General features: G+C 49.3%; 1 non-coding gene across 1 annotated transcript in view; it reads right to left on the minus strand.

The window, feature by feature from the left end:
- Window positions 1-407: 407 nt before the first annotated feature.
- Window positions 408-16,149, minus strand: part of LOC103257159 — a 40,003-nt gene continuing 24,261 nt past the window's right edge. Inside the window, exon 2 of the transcript XR_002481797.1 lies at window positions 408-1,760. This is a non-coding gene — a transcript (uncharacterized LOC103257159). The remainder of the gene's footprint in view (window positions 1,761-16,149) is intronic.

Genomic DNA, 16,149 nt, shown 5'->3' on the forward strand with positions numbered 1-16,149 from the left:
CCTCCCTCTCTCCCTCCCTCCCCTCCTCTGACTCTGTTGTCCAAGCTGGACTCCCAGGGCTTAGGCGATCCTCTCACCTCAGCCTTCTGAGAAGCTGAGACTACAGTAGCGTACCACCATGCCTGGCTAATTTTATTTTGATGTTTTATTTTTGTAGACTCAAGGTCCCGCTATGTTGTCCAGGCTGGTCTCAACTCCTGGGCTTAAGCAATCCTTCTGCCACAGCCTCCGAAAGTGCTGGGATTACAGGTGTGAGCCACTACACCCGGACTTAAGACTCTCTTCTTATACCTGTCCGCGGAGCATTGTGGTGTTTCTAATAGGTGCACTATTTAAAAAGTTTTAAAAATAAATTACACATTTTACATGCAGGAATAGCCCACAGAGACTGCATTCCGGAGGCAATGTGTCAGGTATGCATGATTTTATTTAAAATGCGTCCAATAAGATTTTCCACTTGGAATGAACATTTTTACCTCTTTCCGCATAGTATTATAAACAGTATTTCCTCATTTCATGGAGTTTCTTAGAAAGTTCTAAGTAACAGAAGAGAAAAATGAAACTGTGGGGAGATTAAATAACAGGAAGTTTACACCACAGCGAGGGCGCTCACGCATCCCAACCCCGGGGGACACACAAGTGACAATTAGGTGAAGAAATAGACCCGGTCATGCAAATCATCATACGATCACTTGGCATCCTTTGGCAGTTCTGACATTCCCTGTCACTAGCACAGATAATAAAATGAGTCAGATGACCGCAGTGAATGGGAAATTGTCTTTAGCTTTTGGTGGTTGAGAGAAGACGGGAACACAAATGCACTGTGGTCGGAGCAGTTCCTAGCGTCGGACGAGACTGTTCGCAGCCGGCCGGCCCGTCCGTCGCTCTGAGCCCCAGGGGCTACACCTGGTGGTGTCCGCACCACTGCCAGCCCCGGGCGGCACCCCTCTGCTTTCCATCGCACGGCACTGGTTTCTCCGTAGACAGCAGCACACCACAAATCAGCATCGACAGCACGTTTTTAATCCAGTGGGCAGTTGTTGTCTGAAATCACTAGAACCTGGCAACGTGAGATCTGTGTTTCATGAGCCAAGGGTCTTAGCACAAATGAGGTCTAAATGTCATCACAGTGGACCATGGGCCACAGAAAGACACATCTTCAAGTTATGTCGACCTGCCCAGAGGAGAAACAGAGATACAGAGCACAGCAGACATGTGCCGGCGATGCATGCTTCCCCAGTTCAGTGTGAACAGTGCCGTTGACATGGAAATGGAGCGAGCTGGGCCACTGAGTTTCCTGCCAGCTCACTGGAGCTGCTGTCATGGGAAGAAGCTAAGGGCAATGTGACTGGGGCGGGCGGAGGGGCAGGCGGGCTGGGAGATGTCACCATCTCGACCCGTGTTCTAAAGTGACTCAGAGGTGATCCTTCGTTCATCATTGACACACAATCCCTCTTTCTGTCTGTAAACACGTCTGTTGATAAATAACTTAACGTCTCCTTGGCATTCAGGATGCAGTTCTGGCTGGAGTGAAAAGGATGGAGGATGCGGAGCGTCAGGAGGAGATGGCGGGGTACTGGTGTGTGTGTGTGGACAGGCGCTCAAGCGTCTAATGCACGCGGCCAACATCAGCCATCAGAGACGGGCGGGGTGACCCAGCCATATTTCTCATGAGTCTTCACCAAACTCTTAAAGGTAGCTTCAGCTTCCTTGCGACTGAAGGACTTTTTTGATTTGCCGGCTTTTCTGCAGATCCGACCCTGCGTAAGATGAAAAGGGAAAAACTGGGTTAGAACTTCAGTTGTGATTCTGTTTCCCACCATCTTTGTTAAATGCACACAAAGTCATGGGAATTGCTTTTTTTTTTTTATAACAGGGTCTCACTCTGTTGCCCAGGCTGGAGTTTAGTGATGAAATCATAGTTCACTGCAGCCTTGAACTCCAAGGGCTCGAGGGATTCTCTTGTTTCAGCCTCCTGAGTAGTTGGGACTGCAGGCACGTGTCATCTCACCCAGCTAATTTTTTTTTTTTAACGTTTTGTGGAAACAAGGTCTCGCTCTATGACCCAGGCTGGAGTTCAATGGCACAATCATAGCTCACTGCAGCCTTGACCTCCTGGGCTCAAGCAATCCTTTGGCGTTTGTCTCTCACGTAGTTAGGACTATAGGTATGCACCACCTAATCTTTTAATTTTTGTAGAGATGGGGTCTGGTTATGTTACCTAGGCTTATCTCAAACTTCTGGCCTCCAGCAATCCTCCCACCTCGGCCTCCCAGATTACAGATGTGAGCCACTGTGACCAGTCAGGAGTTTCTGATATCTGAATCAATTCAGTGTACTGGTCATTGGTGAGGGTAGGGGTGTCCTCACTGAGTAGATGTGGAACATTTCAGCTCTGGAGCTGACAAACCTTTAGGGGAACAGGGTGATGTTTTCACAAATCCACGCACAGTGTTGGCTTAATCTGAACTGCTCATTCCATGATGCTGAAAAAGAACCTCTGAGATACAGAGCATCAGTTCCAAGCCAGCGTGTCCTCCCCAAGGCAAAGTATTCTGCCAACTTCCTTCCCTCCCTCAAAAGAATGCCTTTAATGATCTTTTTGTAATTGCTCTTTGAGACAAATTTATTTATATATAAATGTGTATATTTGTATAGTCCCACACACATTTAAAAACTCTAACTTCTAAAATTCAAACTCTGGAAAAAAATGTTTGAAATTATGCATCTGACAAAGACCTGACATCCAGGATCTACAAGGAACTCAAACGAAGTGAAAGGAAAAATAAACCCATTAAAAAGTGGGCAAAGGACATGAACAGACACTTCTCAAAAGAAGACATACAGGCAAGCCAACAGACACATGAAAAAATGCTCAGCCTCACTAATCATCAGAGAAATGCAAATCAAAACTACAATGAGATACCACCTAGCTCTGGTAGGGATGGCTATCATTAATATGTAAAAAAACAACAGATGCTGATCTGGGTATGGAGAAAAGGGAATGTTTCTACACTATTGGTGGGAGTACAAGCTAGTTCAACCTCTATGGAAAACAGTGTGGTGATTCTTAAAAGAACTAAAAACTGACCTTCCATATGATCCAGCAATCCCTTTCCTGAGAATATACCTGGAGGAACATAAGTCGTTCTACAAAAATGATACCTACACATGCATATTTATTGCCACACTATTCACAATAGCAAAAACATGGAACCAATATGGAACCTGTCGAAAGTGGACTGGATAAAGAATGTGGTATATATACAGAGTGGAGTTTTATGCAGCCATAAAGAAGAGCAAAATCATGGACTTTGCAGCAACTTGGATGGAGTTGGAGTCCATCATACTGAGCAAACTATCACAGAAGCAAAAACCTAAACACCACCTGTTCTCACTCATAAGTGGGCCCTGAGCAACATTAGCACAAGAGGGGGACTGGCAATCTCTGGACACTGTCAGGGGCGAGAAGGAGGGAAGAGGGCAGGGGACATGTGACAACACAAAGGGTACCTGGTCCACTACCAGGGGGACTCAGGGACAGTTAGAAGCCCAAACTTCACCAGCATGTAGCCCACTTATGTAGTTAATCCTCACTTGTACCCCACAACTCTATAATAAAATATAATAAATTAAATTTAAAAAAATCAACCACCATGCCTGTAATCTCTGCACTTTGGGAGGTCAAAGAGGGAGGATTGCTTGAGTCCAAGAGATTGTGACCAGCCTGGGCAACACAGCAAGCCCTTGTCTCTAAAAAAAAAGAAAGAAAAAATTAGCCAGGCTTGGTGGCACATGCCTGTAATCCCAGCTACTCGGGAAGAAGTGGGAGGATTATCTGAGCTCAGGAGGCTGAGGCTGTGGTGAGCTGTGATCCTGCCACTGCACTCCAACCTGAGTGACAGAATAGGACCCTGACTCAAAGAAAAAAAAAATCCAAACTCTGGAACAATCAGTGGATTTCTTAAAATTCATGTCACTTTGGAGCCATTTCATGAGAAGGTGGTGCAGACATTCTCATGCAGGAGGAGAATTGTTCTTGAGGCCCAAGTGAGAGGCCCAAGTGAGAGGCCCATGCCTCGAACACAATCCCAGGAGATGGTTGGGGGTGGGGCGAAGGTCACTAGCTCCATGGTGACCGGGTGTGTTCTAATCCCAAGGACATAGTACTTGGTTCAACAGTGGCCAAGAGGGACCATCCATCTGGGCACAAGAAGGTACGAGTCACTGAGGAAGAAGAAACAACAGGTGATGTGACCCATGTGACCCTGTCCCAGAGAGCCCTGGGGAATGTGGTTTATTTGGCATCAGAGGGGATGAGCAGATGAAAGTCAGCAAGGAGTTGAGTGAGGTTGGCCCTCGGCAGCCTTGTTGCATCCCTTTCACTTTTCTTGCCTCCACTATTCTTCACGAACCCTCTCGATGACAGATCAACTGGAATGTTCCCTTGGCCTCTACTTCCTCAGTCTCCTCAGTCTTCCTCTTCCAAGTCCTGCTTGTCCTCTTGAGTATCTCATGCATGTGTTTTGCAGACAGGGTAGAAACACCCCAAACGACCTGGCTGCGTTCCACCAACTAGCAAGGACACACACCATTCCCCACGACCTCCTGCAGCTTATGAACCCTTACTGATAGAATTTCTCTCTAACCAGGCCCTCTACATGCTGAAGATGGGCTTTTTGTGCTACAGCACAAGTGTGGGCACATGCTGAGATTCGAATGGGAGCAGGCCTTCCCCCAGGGACTCGTATAGCACACCCGAGTCATGTCCCTTGGACGAGCATTGAGAGCAGAAGGCAACCGGGTCTGTGTGGCTGTGGACAGGCGACGTCCACCCAATCTTGGCTGTCTCTGATCACCCACTGACAACTCCAGTGGGAAGACGGCTGTACTGACCTTGAAATCTACTGGGCAGAATGTGCCCAATTGCTAGAAGCTGGCATGGAAGGCCGCTTACACGCTGAGACTCAGCTTACATGTCCTCTTCAATAACTGTCTTTCTAACAGTGGACACTCACTCAGTGGAGGAGTCAGAGGCCCAGCCTTATCATGCTCTGTGCCCTCTGACAGCCATCTGGCCTCACCTGTCCACCTGCCATCTGGGCAGCAGCACTTTTCCAACACAATGTGTGGCTCATGTCGGATGAGCTGCTGGACAAAGGAAGGGAGACTGGGAGAGAAGAGGACAGGAAACAGCCACGTATGGGCCACACAGAACGTCCCCATGTGCCACCAGGGTATGTCTCCGGCCGTGACTGTTATAAGCTCCTATTTGCTTGTGTGGTGTAGCTGTGCTTAACAGAAAGAGACTAAGAGCTGATACATTTATGTTATCATGAGCTGAGATCAACCCATGGTGATTTCATGAAACACACCCAATGCACATTTGCGGGGATGTCGACATCCATGTCCATATCAAGTGAGAGAGATTAGTAGCAAAAGTGGATAAAATGCATATTTTAGCCATCCCCAACCTTCCTCTCTGCCATACTACAGACTGATGGTATAATTCGACATTTCTGAACTAATAGTAGCTAGACAGATACAGGCTCACAATAATCTTGGAAAAGTCTATGGCGTTTGGCCTAGACATATACTTTGCCTGTTCTTTGTGAAAGTCGCAATTGTTGCAAGAAATAACAAACAGAACCCCAATGGAACAGACCATTCTCTGTTGCCTTTTGTTCCCTGGAAGAATGATGAACATACAACCCCAGAGCTCAGTCAATTCAGCAAGCAGGAGGCAGAGCCTGCTGGGAGCCGGGCAGAAGCTCTGTGTTTTCATGACACTCCACGGCCAGTAAAGAGCTCTCTCTTTTCTTATCTCCTACATTTCACACCTACACCCACTGTTAGCACATATTTTTTTCACAGGCTTCCTATCCTCTCCTGATTGGCTTTTTAACTATGACACAGTGAAATGCTGGACTTGAAAACAACCACCCCCTGTATCTTCTGGCCCTGCCTGGGTCATGGACCTGTGTAGCCCACCGCACCAAGATGTTTAAGATATTTGGGCACTTCCCTTCTTCCTTCCAGGATACAGTCTCTCAAACTGTGGGCTTTTGGGGATAAACAGTGGACAACACTCAGGTCACAGCATCATTAGAACGATCCAATAAGATGCTGAATTTCAAAACACTGAGAATTTTGGACTTCATACAATTCAGAACTGCCTTTCTTATCCTAATAGCATTCTTCTTTCTCCTTTGTGTGTTTCCATTTAACTGACAATCAAAGAGTCTAGTCTGAGATACTGCCTTTGAATTCCTCTCATTTATTCTAAAACACCTCTACTTGCATTTAATGCTAAAAGACGTGTAGGTGACCATTTCACACTTCTGTGTTGTCAATCAAAGTTTACGATCACACCTTGGATGAGTAACACTTTCTCTCTTTCCTGAGCGGTATGTAAACATGTAGTTATGAGCAACGGTAGGATGGTAGGATTCTACCATCGCAAACTTAAACATCTCATAATATGAAGGTGGAACAATGTTATTGAGAACACAGTTCTCTAGGGCAGCAACTGTCAAATATAACTACTAAGTGGTCCTTAACCCTTAATCTTCTTCCCTTATGTCTTTCTGGGGGCCAGTTGCAATGATTAAGTATGAAAACATTTCCACAATGCTAATAAGGCTGGTATGTGGCCCCAAACTCAAGTCCCCAGTTCAGCCCCTAATCTTGTATGGTGTCCATCATCCAGCGTGTACACTAACTGTCACCCTGGCACTGGTACATCTGCATCTCTCTCCATTGTCTAACACGTCTTATCCATTGGTCAATTCATTCAGTGTGTTGGGTGCTGGGCTTAACAAGTTGGAGTGAGGCTGGGTCTCTGCTCTTGGGGGCTTAGAGTCTGTTACGGGGAGATAACCAGGCACAGCGCTGCTATTGAGACAGCCCAAGTCTTGACTGGCTCAGAGATCGTGCAGGTAACTGGGACTGCAGGGCTTCCTAAAAGAAAGGCTTCTGGTCCTCATGGAGCTTACAGCCCACAGGGTCCGGTGAATTCTACCCTGGGAAAGGGAGAAAGGAGAGAGGAGGGAGGACGGGGTTGGGGGCTGGTGGTCTGTGCGTCAAGAAAGATTTCTATGGCTGACGACACTTGAGCTGAGCCTTGAAGTATAGGTGGGTGGGTGGTAACCAGGCTGTGGTGGGAGAGGGTATGGGGTCCCCAGGTGAAGGCATGAAACAGCCTGTTGTACTCAGGGAGTAAGGGACAGATGTTTGGGGGAAGGGGGTTGGTTTTAAGGGTGTGTTTGTGTTAGGTCGGGGAAGAGTTACAGAATTCAACATACCAGGCTTCAAATTCTTGCTCCAATACTTCCTGGCTGTGTGACCTTGAGTGAATTACTTAGCCTCTCGGAACTTCCATTTCCTCCTATGTGAAATAAGCATAACAGTATTCTATGACCCTGGAATTTTTTTTTTGAGTCAGAGTCTCACTCTGTCGCCCAGACTGGAGTGCAGTGGCATGCTCCTGGCCACCGCAGCCTCGACTGGACTCCGGCAATCCTTCCGCTTCAGCCTTCCAAATAGCCAAAACTACAGGTGCATGCTACCATGCCAGGCTAATTTTTGATTTATTGTAGAGACAAGGTCTCGCCAAGTTGCCCGTGTGGGTCTCGAATCCACGGGCTCAGGCAATCCACTCGCCTCAGCCTCCCAAAGTGCTGGGATTACAAGCTGAGCCACTGAGCTCGGCCAACTCTGGATTTTTATAAGAACTTGATATGTTAAAACATATATGCTGCTTGACCCAGTGCCAGGCACAGGGTGAACACGATCAATGGAGCTTTTTATTTTGTAAACTTTCGTGGGGGGGGGTCTTATCTTTTGGTAAAGGTCGTTTCATTCTTCCCTCCTGAAAAAGCACACACCCTTTCTCTCCTTTCTTCTGGATATTATGACTCAGTTTATTCAGTCACAAAACTGTCTTCAGGCAAATTCAATATATTGCATTTACGTGGCTAATGTCTGAGCCTTTTAAGTTCTGTCTGTTCTAACAGGTTGGCATTAATACATTCATTCCATATGTGTCACTTGATTTCTTTCTTATTTTTGTCTCTGCAGGCAGACCTGCTTGACTTGCTTGGTATTTTCGTGTTTCTTTTGCCTGCGAATTACAGACCATTGGCTCCCTAAAAATAGTTAAAATTTCCAGACTCCTCATGTAAACTTTTGAGACTCCTAAACTCATTTCCTGAGCCTGAATTATAGAGCGGGTACTTGTTTTTGAAGTCTTTGAAAGTGTAACTGTTAGTCTAAAAGCACCCCTGCACCCTATCTCCACGTCACGGGTCCCCACAGCATGGGTTTGAGACTCCAACACAGCACAGCTGTCTGAAGGAGAAGTTTACAGTTCTCAAGGCTCTGGGTTTGACGAAAACAAATGCTTCCAAGCCACTTTCCAAGGCCGTCCACATTGGGAAGACAGCAGGGGTTTCACCTTTCTATTAAGGTTTAGCGATCAAAGCAAATCCTAGAAAAAAATCAACTTTTAAGTTTCTGAAAGACAGATGAAACTCACAGCAGACCAGACTCAGCTTCAAAGAAACACATTCTCAGATCCAAACAACGACATGTAAGCCACGGGCAAGCCAGGGACCTCAGCTGGGTCGGGTCCAAGGAACACGAGACAGAAGACCCAGGGGAGCCCACATGCAGCACTTACCATGGGACTGAGCGTGTGTGTACACATGTGTGTGTACATGTGTGCGGGTGTGTGCAGTGCATGTGCACACACGTGCATTTGTGTGTGTGTGCATGATGTCGCATATCAGTGAGTGTGTTCAGTGTATGCACACATGTGCAGTTGTGGCAGTGCAGCTCAAACTGCAGGGACAGATGCGAACCTCCCTGCCGGGGAATGACTGGTGACCAGAGCCTGACAACAGCCATGAGGGAAGCCTCTTGGCAGAGCTGGGGGAGCCCCAGGCCACATAAGCCAGCCTAGAGGGCGGTCAGTTTGCACAGGGAGACCTCGGGTGGGCTCCATGCCTTGCGGGGACTCTCCCCACACCAACCAGTGTAGGGAGGGGACATGCCAAGAGGGCTGGAAAAGCAGAAAGTGGGGAAGGGCCAAAAAGGCCAGGTGGGGACATGTCATTGGAACAAATGAGCTAATGCCACGCTTTTGTCTAAAGTGAACCCTGGAGGGTGCTGACTCCCCCTCAGCCTCTGTCCACGAGGGCTACAGTGCTGGTGACTCCCTACTGGCTGCTCCTCTCTGCGGGCTGCACTGGGCGTTCAGGCTCCCACGCTCGCAGCTGGGTTTCGTCTGATGTTTGTGCCCAATATGGCTTGGTTCCTTTGTTCACTTAGACACCCTACAGCAGACCATTCACACACCCCACGCTCCCCTCCACGCCTGTGTGTAACTCAGTTCCTACATTTTACAGCTAAAAGATAATTGCCAGGTGGTTTCTGGAAAGCGTCACCTCAAAATATCACCCCAGAAGCAATAAGCTTGACCATCAAGTTACACCTTAAGGACACACAGCTTGTCTTAGGAGTCTCAGAGACCTGCTAATTCATGCCCAAGTCAAGCATACAAAGGTTATTAGATAAATGACTTTACAAGATAGACAACTAGAACATTCCATGAGCTCTGAGGGCTCAGGGGACAGTGCACTGGGTAGTGGGGCACGAGGGTCCATGTGGTTATGTGGACCAAGCAAGAGCCCACCTTTGGAGTGGTCTTAGGTGGAAAAGATCACTCTCCTCGTTTAGGGATCTGGGACCTCTCTCTCTGTCTCTATCATGTTTTTATCTGTCTCTATCTGTATCTTTATCTCTTTATAAATGGATATAAATAAAGAGAGACAGAGATATATAATTTCTGCTGAAGAAGAGCCTGTTGAACCATTGGAAGTTTTCTCTTGAATGGGAATGTTTCCAGTCCACACAGGACCGAGGGGCAGTGTGCATCCAGGTGAGGTGGGCAGAGTCCTGGCAGGTGATGTGGTGTCCTCAGGAAGATGGCTGGGTGGACTCTAGTGACACACGAGGAACACAAGTGGCCTCATGGAGAAATCCGGCTCTGGCAAACTCTGAATGGTGTGGGGAATGAACTGCAGCAATGCAGAAGGGGCCAGACAGTCCGGGGAGCACTCTAGGAGGAGGCAGCTCAGGAACAGAACTCAAAGGACAAATGGGAATGATCTTGCCAGCCAGCAGGAGAGAGAACAGCAGGAACAGGGGGAGGGCAGTGACATAATCCCTTACCTCAGATGTTCCCTTTGAGCATCACAGTTGCGCTCTACTCATTCTTAAAGACAAGCTCAGGCCCGTCAAAAGAGTGTGCAAAACAGGCTAAACATGTTTTTACTCTTTGGATACTGACAAGATTGTCTGATGCCATCGAAAATGTTGGACCTGTGGCCCAGTTCTACAGCAGGAAGGCCTCGCTGGTGTGTGGTGTGGGCAACACTAGGGATGGGCAGTTTTCCCCACTTGGAGACAAGGTGGAAACATCTGGCATCACCGCTGGAGCAAGTGTCCTCTGGATCACAGTGCCTCTGCCTGGGTGCTACTGCCACTGGGGCTGGATCATTCCCAGCTGGAGGCTGTCCTGGGCACTATAGGGTACTGAGCAGCACCCTGGATCATTCCAGGTTGTGGGGCTGACCTGGGTACTGTGGGCAAACATCCCCAGGTATTTCCAGGTGTGCCCTGCAGAGCACAGCAGCCTCGTGGAGAAATCCTGCTCTGAGTGGTGTGGGGAATGGACGCAGAAGGGGGCCCCTGACCTGGCCTTGCAGGGCCAGACAGTTCGGGGAGCCCTCCAGGAGGTGGTGGCTCAGGAACTGAACTCAAAGGACAAATGTGAATGATCCAGCCAGCCAGCAGGAACAGGAGGAGGGCAGTGACACATATCTAGAGGCTCCCAGGAGTTTGGAGTTGCTGGAGAGTGGAGATGGGGGGTCTGGGGTGGGAGGCACTTCTGTTTCCTAGGGCTGCTGTAACCGAGTTCCACACCTGGGTGGTTTAAACCAGCAGAAATGTGTGTGTCCTCTCCCAGTTCGGAGGGCCAGAGCCTGAAAGCAAGATGTCGGCGGGATGTTCTCATTGGGGCCTCTGGGCAAGAACCTGCTCCAGTGAGCTGTTGTGGCCACGCAATCCTTGGCTGGTAGACACATCACTCCAACCTCTGTCTCTGCTGTCACATGGTGATCTATCTCTCTGCATCTCTCTGTCCCTGTGTCCACAGTTCCCTCTTCTTCCAAGGACACCAGCTATTGAATTAGGGCCTACCTCAGTGGTGGGTAGACCTCATCTTAGCTTGGTGACATCTGCAAGGACCCTATTTCCAAGTAAGGTCATGTTCACAGGCATGGGGGTTAAGACCTCAACCCCTCTTTTTGGAGAACCCGATTCTACCCACTGCAGGAGGTAAGGCTGACGGAAAGGTCTGGTACCCCCTCCTGCAACATGGTCCAGTAGGGACCAGGTGGGCGGGGCTTGGGGAGGGATCAGTGAGGCTCGGAGGCTGGGGTCACCCCAGGATTCTGACCCGGGCGGAGCAAGTTTTCAGGGTGAGATAATGAGTCCGTTTGGGCTGGCTGGGTGTGGGGTGTGCACAGAAATCCAGGCCCACAGAGACAGAAGACTGCTGGAGATGGGGACTGGGGCACACACCAGGGAGTCGAAACCATATTCGTGGGGAGGGTCCACCGGGAGCAATATGGGTGGAGGGATGGGCCTCCCTCTGTCCACCGGCCACAGGCGCATGCACAAGTCGCTCGCCCCGCCTCCGTCGCCACACCTGTGCCACACACCTGCCACTAACCCCTGTGCAGGCAAGCCTTTGGATAAGGAGCACACACCAGGCACACACAGGGAGATGTGCAAAGGCCAGGCGGAGGTACAGGAGCCACTGTGCTAGGGGACATGGGACCAGGCTTGCGGAGAGACACTGTCTTAACTGCAGGCCATGGAGTGGGGCGTTTTGGGGGTCCAGGCAAGAGGAGAAGCAAGAAGTGTAAGAAATGGGGTATGAGGGAGGCGCGCAGCATCCCACACAGGTGAAATGGCCCAAAAAGCACCCACAGGGGAAGGCCCTCGGGGAGAGAACAGGCATCAGATGCGGGATGGTTACTTGGTTTATAATGATATAAAAATGTGAAAAACTCTTTTTGACCTTATTTTGGTTTAAAGCAATCTCTGCCCATTAAAAAAATCTGGGTCAGGTGTAGTGGCTCACTCCTATAATCTTAGCACTTTGGGAGGCTAGGGCAGGAGGACCGCTTGAGGCCAGGAGTTCAAGACTAGCCCGGGCAACATAGTGAGACCTCCATCTCTAAAATACAGAAAGAAAGAAAGAAAGAGCTGGGTAAGGATGGCATGTGCCTATAGTCCCAGCTACTGGAGAGGCTGAGGTGGGAAGATTCCTTGAGCCCATGAGGTCCAGGCTGCAGTGAGCTATGATGGTCCCACTGCACTCCAGCCTGGGCAACAAAGCCAGACCCCATCTCTAACAAAAGAGAAAAAGAGGCCAGATGTGGTGGCTCAAGTCTGTAATCCCAGCACTTTGGGAAGCCGAGGGGAGGGATTGCCTGACCCCACGGGTTCAAGAACAGCCTGGGCAACTTGGTGAGACCTCATCTGTACATTAAATCAAAAAGCTAGCCAGGTGTGGTAGCGTGTGCCTATAGTTCTGGCTACTTGGAAGGCTGAGGTGGAAGGACTGCCTGAACCCAGCAGGTCGATGCTGGAGTAGCCGTGAGCACGCCACTGCACTCCAGCCTGGGCGACAGAATAAGACTCTGACGCAAAAAAACAAAAAAAAAACAAAAAAAAAAGAGAAAAAGAACAAAGTTTAGCCATGAACAAGTTCAAAGAGTCCTCAAAGATGTATCATGCACCTGCCTTGAGACAGACCTTGAGTGGGGTATCAGGATAAGCATGCACTCAGGTGTCATCTCTTTCCTTTGTGAAACCTCTCAGGATGACATAGCAGCACTGTTGTGTTCATCAGGAATTCAAGTGCAGCCACATTCCTTACTGTGATACAAAGCCCTCAAGTCACTGGTGGCACCAACAGCGCAGACCACGGATGGTTATGAAACACAAGTACCTCTTCCCATTACATTTAAAGAAAGTTCTGGCAATTATTGAATCTGTTTCGAGACAGGTGGTGCTTCCTCAGGCAACGCAAACACAGAAAAAAAAACTTTTTGATAAAAATGTAAATGATATCAGATAATCCTTTCCCTTTTTTTGATATTCTGCTAATACTTTGGCTTAAGCAACCGGGGACCCCAGTGGGTTCGTTCACGTGCACTTGAAGACAGTTACGAGGCAGTTAGATGTGTCTATTAAAGAGATCATGGTAGCTGTGTCGAGGAATCTCTGTTAGCTCACCCTGTTCTCAGGGTGGGATGAACACTGTCGCCCAGCATGCCAAGAAACCCACCGGATGGCTCTGCTGACATCAGCCTTGTCTCAGAGATGAGGGAACAGAGACGCAGAGAAGTAATAAGGTGCTAGAAGTCACCAGCCTCCAGGGGGTGGACAGGAGCCAGGACACCAATGCAGGAATCCTGACTTTGGTGGCAGTGCTCTGAATCCCAAGGCCAGGCCAGCTCTCAGAGACGTGGGGAAGGGTCACAGACTTAAGGAAAGGCACCCAAGAGACAGACCACTCACTCTACAAAATGCTGCCTGCTTTTCCCCGAGCATGGGACCTTCCTTGGTCACTGAATGGCTATACCCCTCTACACGTCTCCTACAGAGAGCTCCCTGCCTGCCACTGGTCATTTGCCACAGTATAACCCTCAAGCTTGCCAGGGCCTTGAGTCTGCCTTCACTGTGGAGACCTTGGCCTTCCCACCTCCACCCGTAATGTCCACCTTGACCGACTGAGTGAACAGGGCAGAGGGCATGTCCCCTGTGGGACCCTCCTTCACTCGGTCCCAGTGCCGAGATAACCGCTGTCTGTGTTTTTCATTTTTGCCAGACATGGAATGCAAAGCGAAGCTGCTTCACGGGCCACACCAAGGACACGGCATTCCATTTTCAAGGCTAAAACACTTACTGAGCACAAAACAGTCTCTTAAGGACTTCTCCTTAAGAGAAAATTCCAACTGTCTTAACTGGGATTCTGGAAGAGTCCTCATGAGGACACCCCGCCCTGTTACCACGGGCCAAATCACCAGATGGCATAGATGTTGGCATCTGTGCATCTAAGGAAGCTTTCACCCCCTGGACCAGCTCCACCAAGGTGCATGCGACCTCCATGTGCCTCAGAGACTCTGCCCTCTCACTGATGTCGCCCCTGCGGGACGTCAGCTCCATCCTGCATTTGGGGGCTGATCCACACGAGGCAAGAGTGTGCTCCTACCCAGTTCGACATCTTAGACCAGGAGCGTCATCAGATAGGAGCAAAGGTGATTCCAAGCATGAGAGGGACCAAAGGGCACAACCACAAACACGTTGTGCACCCACGGAGGGCCTGTGGGTTCTGCGGCACATGAACACATCCTCTATTGTAAGCTTAGGGGGGCTTTGCACTCAAGGGGTGTTGCATGTGACTCTGGAGCCCTGCCCCTGACTTTTCCTTTCATCAGATCGTTCCCTTATGGAGTCTGTGCAGCGCTGCCCTCACCCAGCTCACTCCTGTGGTCACACCCACCCAGCAGCACTCAGCCCCGGAGAACAAACCCCAAGCATATTCTTAAAATGGATGTTCCCCCACATGGGAAGATTAGACCTTCATGGGATGAACAGGCTTAATAACCAAATAACCTTATAATGAACCTGGCCAACCCTTTTCATACACACGTGGCCTTCCTTAGGGGTCTACGGTTTCCCCTCTTTGTTAAGATGCATATTGAAAAGGAAGAGAAGCCAGGCTTTCCCTGCAGGGTCCCGTGGCTGCCTTAGTCCACCAATTTTGGGGGGTTTAATTATCACTGTCACCCTCCGGCTCCAGGGCTTGAGGCTATGCTCACTGGGATCTATGGCCACTGCCCTGCTGTGTGCACTGGGCCACACCGCCTGGATATAAGATTGGGAAACCAGGGTCTTAGCGCTTTCCTCATGCTGCAGTCTGAAATGGGGCCCCGTGGGAAGGTGCTGGGATCCTCCTGCTTGTCCAAAATGTGTTTTAAAAAGAAGGGGAACAAGGGTACCCACATAACGAACATTTGTGTACTTAACCCTGAACTGTATCCCACATATTTAAAACTAAAAATTTTAAAAAAGAGAGAGAAGGGGATACACGGAATCTTAAGAAAGACCAAGTGCATAGGGAAGAGGGTTGGCCAGATTCTGATCTAAGAGGTTGAGCTGGGTAGGAAAATACCATCATCTCGGGCAAATCGCTCACAGAGGATGGGAGCAGAAAGAGCTAACTACAAGCAGGGGCAACTCTGATGACAAATGCACCGGGTTGGGACTCTGTGGAGGAGGCCAGGCCCTCCTCGCTCCCAGGGTGGACAAGCATCCGGGTGGGAGGGGCGTGTCGGTGGAGCAGAGGGTTGCCAGGGAGATGAGATGCGTTGATAGTTACCAGCTCTCCACACCTCCTGCCTTAGTCTGGCTCCCAACAGGCAGCACCTGTGATGACTAGGCCCACTTTGCCACAGGCAAAGGAGAGCATCTGCCCTCGACCCTAAGTCCCTCCCTGCAGTCTGGTGTTGATTTGATCACTGCCACCATCGGGCAACTGGGACACTTCTGTATTTCATGACTCCCATCCTTCAGCGTTGCCTTGGAAACAGCTATCTTGGCACAGCTAACAGTTCCGGCAATGCTGTGGAAGAGAAACCCCCAAGAAGTAAAGGGGACCGAGAATGCCACTAGAAACTGTGACAGAAATGAGAGCCCGGGAATTCAGCTGTCACAACAGAGGGCAGCTGCAGTCCCCTCTGTCCCTGCTACCAGGGACAAACTTGTCACAAGTTTGACAAAGAAATCCCAAAGTTGATTGTTCTGGAAAAAATCACATTAAGAAGGAATGCAAGATTTTCACAGGCAGACGAGGTCACCAATGCCTGGTGCTGTCACTCTTGGGACAGTTTCTACTTTCAGGGAGGCTCTGCTCTTTATGGTGACATCTCACGGCTTCACACTCTTCCCCAAGGAACGTTACTTGTAGTGACAGAGAAAGCGCACATTGCAGCTCACGTGAGCACAGGA

This window comes from Carlito syrichta, unplaced genomic scaffold (genome assembly GCF_000164805.1).
Source record: "Carlito syrichta isolate Samal-C Ts95f unplaced genomic scaffold, Tarsius_syrichta-2.0.1 Scaffold301569, whole genome shotgun sequence".
Lineage (NCBI taxonomy): Eukaryota > Metazoa > Chordata > Mammalia > Primates > Tarsiidae > Carlito > Carlito syrichta.